At 40.2% G+C, this 5309-nt stretch overlaps 1 protein-coding gene across 1 annotated transcript in view; it reads right to left on the bottom strand.

Moving 5' to 3' along the window:
- Window positions 1–5021: 5021 nt before the first annotated feature.
- LOC117517034 (core histone macro-H2A.1) overlaps window positions 5022–5309 on the bottom strand; it is a 100252-nt gene continuing 99964 nt past the window's right edge. The window contains exon 10 of the mRNA XM_034177943.1: window positions 5022–5215. The gene's annotated coding sequence lies outside the window, so the exon portion shown is untranslated. The remainder of the gene's footprint in view (window positions 5216–5309) is intronic.

Raw genomic sequence — 5309 nt, 5'->3', positions numbered from 1 at the left:
GAATGGGACAAAATAACACCTAAAATGCTTCATTAGTATCTTTAATACCAAAATGTCTTTTCAGTGTTGTTCAGTCTTGTAAATGCTTTAGTGTTTGAACTTTTTTGCAATGTGTTGCAGGCCTTAAATGCAGGAATGGATGTACATTAACAAATGAAATGAAGTTGACAACAAAAAGCATGACATTTCTTGGGTTCATACCATCTGCAATGAAATAGAAGTCAAAGTATAGGTAAAAAAAAAAATCACTGTTTTATTTATTTTTAAGGTGTATCCATACCATCATAACTTTTTCTGTTTTGGGTAGATGCATATAATAATATTCAACCATTTATCAACACTTCTTTTTTGCCACTGTTACCAGGTTCATAAAGTGAGCAACAACAACTACAACTACATGTCAAAGAGACTGAATGTCTAATGGGAGTAGGTGCACACCACAAACCTTTGCCCCATTACTGAGACAGCCCTGTGATAGATTGGTGTCCTGTTCAGGGTGTACCCTGCCTCACACCCTGACTGCTGGGATAGGCTCCAGCCCCCATGTGACACTTAACTGGAGTAGGTTTAGAAAATGGATAGATGGACTAGATGAGTGTGATGTTTTCGTCATGCCATTTTTCAAGGTGTGCAATTCAGGTGAAACTTTTCTTCCTGATTGTAGGATGCGGACAGAACCTGGATTATGCAACTAGTTATAATTTTTTTACAGTTTTGCTATTTGTCTTTAGGTTTAGACCCTCCAACCAAAATCAGCCATATTCACGGGTTTTAGAGTATCCCAGAATCCAGGCTTGATAATGGCTCAGCTTAATGCTAACTTTAACATTGAAAATGCCATAGACATGCCAACGTGTTAGCATCGATTCTGTTTTTAAGTTATAAAATACATCTATCAACTGTTTCAGAAGACCATAACAGGTCGGTTTAACATAAGAAAGGTACTCACAGACATATGGTCTTTAGGGTTTTATCGGGGAAAGATTAAGATAAAACCAAATAAAACAAAGAACCAATGAAGCAGCAGATCAAAGACTGAAGCACTGCTTCATTGGTTCAAGGTTCAAAGCAAAGCTGCGCTGCAGAAAAGGTTGATTATACAGACCTGCTGCAGGGTCTGTAATCAATGTAGAGAAATGATAATTTTCCTGACAAACACCACGAAAAACAATGGCCACTCTGAAGGGCCAATAAGGGAATTGTTAAGCAAAAAGGCTATTGATGTTGATGGAGCAAATAATTTCTTAAGGATACCTGAAAAGAACCGGTTCCCGATACACAACCCTAACAGCAACACACTTTTTAAAAAAATAAAACTCACATTAAAGACTCACGGTTATCTTAGTTAAACACCTAAATACATATTTTGGTTGAACTCACCTCCATAATGACGAAATGTTGCAAACAAGTTGCCGCAAATGCTTGTTTACACTGATAACGAAATCTCGGCCTCCCCAGCGAGAACGTGATTACGTGTGAGATTTGACACCGTAAAGTTGTCTATAGACTTGTGAAGCTTAGTCAGATCAATTTTGGCAAATGACGTGAAGACTGGACAAAATCTGTAGCCTGTGAACAATTTGACTTTTTCCATAAAATCCACTATGGTGGAAAGTCATGTCATAGGGTTCCTTGAACTTGGCTTTCAAGGAATCTAATGGTACATGATTTTTTTAAAATCAGCTATGCAGTTCAAAAGTGGTATGCATAAACACAGCCGTAAAACTGTCCACTTTTTGGCAGACAGAACATGGCATCCACCCTCCATTTTCACACAGTCAATATGGGAATCACCTTTAACCTGTAGATTTTGGACTGTTGGAGGAAGCTGAAATAACCAGACCCACCATTCAAACTAATGGTATCTACTCGTACTGTTCCATCATAAGTGCAGAAAAGTGATGCCTGAAAGTGATGATGTAGTTTTGAAGTTATAGCTTTTCTGTGCCAAGTCTGCATGTTTTCCACACACTGTCCAAAGACCTATAGGATAACTAATGAAACTAACTTCACCATAGGTGTCAATATGAATAAACAGCTTCATGTGCTAGTCCTGCAATGGACTGCGAATCGATCCAGGATGTAACCCATGGAACAGGGGATCCAGGCCCTGTGGAGTACATACAAAGACGTTCTGCTTCTTCTTTCATTGTTTTTGGTCTTTCCCAATAAACTGACTATATATGGATAAGTAGCTCAGTGGATAATATTAGCAGGTCTGCTAGATGTAGAACTGAGTTTGAATCCTACTGATGCTGTTTGTGCCTTTGGACAATCTATGCACCCAGCCGCAAATGGGTATTAGCCTTGCCTGCGGAAGTAACCTGTGTTGGACTGGTGTGTCCCATCCAGGGGAAGTCACAAACACTCGTTCTCTTCAAGCTACAGACATAAGCACTGGTGTCGTCGACTGAACATTCCCCTCTACAAATAGGTCCAGACTGACTTTAACTCTCTTCACCCAAAGCGATCAAAGGAAATAATGTGATTACTAACCATCAGATGACAAGTTAAAAACTCTTAAATCATTCAAAAAGTCAGTTTTAAGCAGAAACGAGGCGATAATCGGTGAATCGCTGCTGGCACTCCAAAACGATGCATGCGCAGTGAAGGCAGAGAGGAATGATTTTTTGGGGGTACCTTTTGGTCGGCAACACCGGAACTACATAGGACTTAAAATAAAGTGATAAAATATAAAATAAGTGATCTGTTGCCATTTGGCAAACATTCTGAGAAATATTACCCCTGGAAGGGGCCAATTATATATATATATATATATATATATACACACACAGTGAGGAAAATAAGTATTTGAACACCCTGCGAGTTTGCAAGTTCTCCCACTTAGAAATCATGGAGGGGTCTGAAATTTTCATCTTAGGTGCATGTCCACTGTGAGAGGCATAATCTAAAAAAAAAAAAAAAAATCCAGAAATCACAATGTATGATTTTTTAAAATAATTTATTTGTATGTTACTGCTGCAAATAAGTATTTGAACACCTGTGAAAATCAATGTTAGTATTTGGTACAGTCGCCTTTGTTTGCAATTACAGAGGCCAAACGTTTACTGTAGTTTTTCACCAGGTTTGCACACACTGCAGCAGGGATTTTGGAACCACTCCTCCATACAGATCTTCTCTAGATCTTTCAGGTTTGGAGTTTCAGCTCCCTCCAAAGATTTTCTATTGAGTTCAGGTCTGGAGACTGGCCAGGCCACTCCAGGACCTTGAAATGCTTCTTACGGAGGTCCTCCTTAGTTGCCCTGGCTGTGCGTTTGGGGTCATTGTCATGCTGGAAGACCCAGCCATGACCCATCTTCAATGCTCTTACTGAGGGATGGAGGTTGTTTGCCAAAATCTCACAATACATGACCCCATCCATCCTCCCTTCAATACGGTGCAGTCGTCCTGTCCCCTTTGCAGAAGAGCACCCCCAGAGTATGATGTTTCCACCCCCATGCTTCACGGTTGGGATGGTTTTCTTGGGGTTGTTCTCATCCTCTAAACATGGTAAGTGGAGTTGATTCCAAAAAGCTATATTCTGGTCTCATCTGACCACATGACCTTCTCCCATGCCTCCTCTGGATCATCCAGCTGGTCACTGGTGAACTTCAATTGGGCCTGGACATGTGCTGGCTTGAGCAGGGGGACCTTGCTGCCCCGCAGTATTTTAAACCATGACAGCATCACATGTTACTAATGTAATCTTTGTGACTGTGGTCCCAGCTCTCTTCAGGTCATTGACCAGGTCCTCCTGTGTAGTTCTGAGCTTTCTCAGAATCATCCTTACCCCACAAAGTGAGATCTTGCATGGAATCCCAGACCGAGGGAGATTGACAGTCATCTTGTGTTTCTTCCACTTTCTAATAAATAATAACAGTTGCTGTCTTCTACCAAGCTGCTTGCCTGTTGTCCTGTAGTCCATCCCAGCCTTGTGCAGGTCTACAGCTTTTTCCCTGGTGTCCTTAGACAGCTCTTTGGTCTTGGCTATGGTGGACAGGTTGGAGTGTGACTGATTGAGTGTGTGAACAGGTGTCTTTTATACAGGTAACAAGTTCAAACAGGTGCAATTAATACAGGTAAAGAGTGCAGAATAAGAGGGCTTCTTAAAGAAAAATTAACAGGTCTGTGTGTGCCGGAATTCTTGCTGATTGGCAGGTGTTCAAATACTTATTTGCAGCAGTAACATACAAATAAATTACTAAAAAAAAAAAATCATACATTCTGATTTCCGGATTTTTTTTTTTTTTTTTTAGATTATGTCTCTCACAGTGGACATGCACCTAAGATGAAAATTTCAGACCCCTCCATGATTTCTAAGTGGGAGAACTTGCAAAACCGCAGGGTGTTCAAATACTTATTTTCCTCACTGTATATGAATTCTATTTTGTCTAACAGACCAAAACTCAAGATAAAACCGAGAAGCATTTAAAAAAATGAATAAAATACTTGACCACTTAATTGTTAACTCAAAAGTTATTGTTTCATCTCCAATCATGACTACTTGCTCAGTTCACCAAGCAGCAAACAGGTCTCAGCCTCGGCTGAGGATCCACAGACTCTATTGTCCGTTTCAAACGTCACAAACTAGAGATAATCTCCAACCTCTGCAGGCCGCATTGGCTCAGAAAGGATTTACTTTACTTAGTTTCCTGGTTATCATTTAATTGACATCATTTTACAAAATGCTGGCGGCTATAATTATGGGCCTAATATTCAGAAGGCGGTTGGCTTTCTCACAATGCATCAATGCATTACATCAGCTTTTACCCACAGCTATGAGGTTTTGGTCATTTAAGCTTCTTTGCTGCATGTTCTGAAGCCGGTACCCTAAAATTAGTCTTAACACTGGAAAAAGTAGCTCTTCTCTCACTGAGACCACTTGGTTTTTGTACTGAAGTGTACAGCAGCACACGCAGGGTTTACGACAGACAGACACACACGCACGCACACACACACACACACAGGCTAAAACATTTAGTTTTCTCATGAATACATTTTTAACAAAAACAAACACAAACCTTTTTTAAAGGCATTTTATTGCTGTGGTGCACAGGCCTTTTGTAGAATCAATCATAGCAATAGTTTAGAAAGCATTTTACTTTTTTAGTAAGAAAGTTAGGATGTGGAAAAGTCACAAATGCAGAAAAGCGGTGGGGTTCCGTGTACACATCCATCAATCCCAATTCGAATCCAACACCAACCAATATGCCTGCTGCAGCACACAAAGAAGCTGATGAAAATCCAATTCATGATTGCACAGCGCCATCTAATGGCAAAAACATGAAAGCCCATCTTGTTCCAGCAAA

This window comes from Thalassophryne amazonica, chromosome 9, assembly GCF_902500255.1.
Source record: "Thalassophryne amazonica chromosome 9, fThaAma1.1, whole genome shotgun sequence".
Classification (NCBI taxonomy): domain Eukaryota; kingdom Metazoa; phylum Chordata; class Actinopteri; order Batrachoidiformes; family Batrachoididae; genus Thalassophryne; species Thalassophryne amazonica.
The sequence above is the reverse complement of the archived record's forward strand: the minus strand, read 5'-3'. Positions and strand labels throughout refer to the sequence as shown.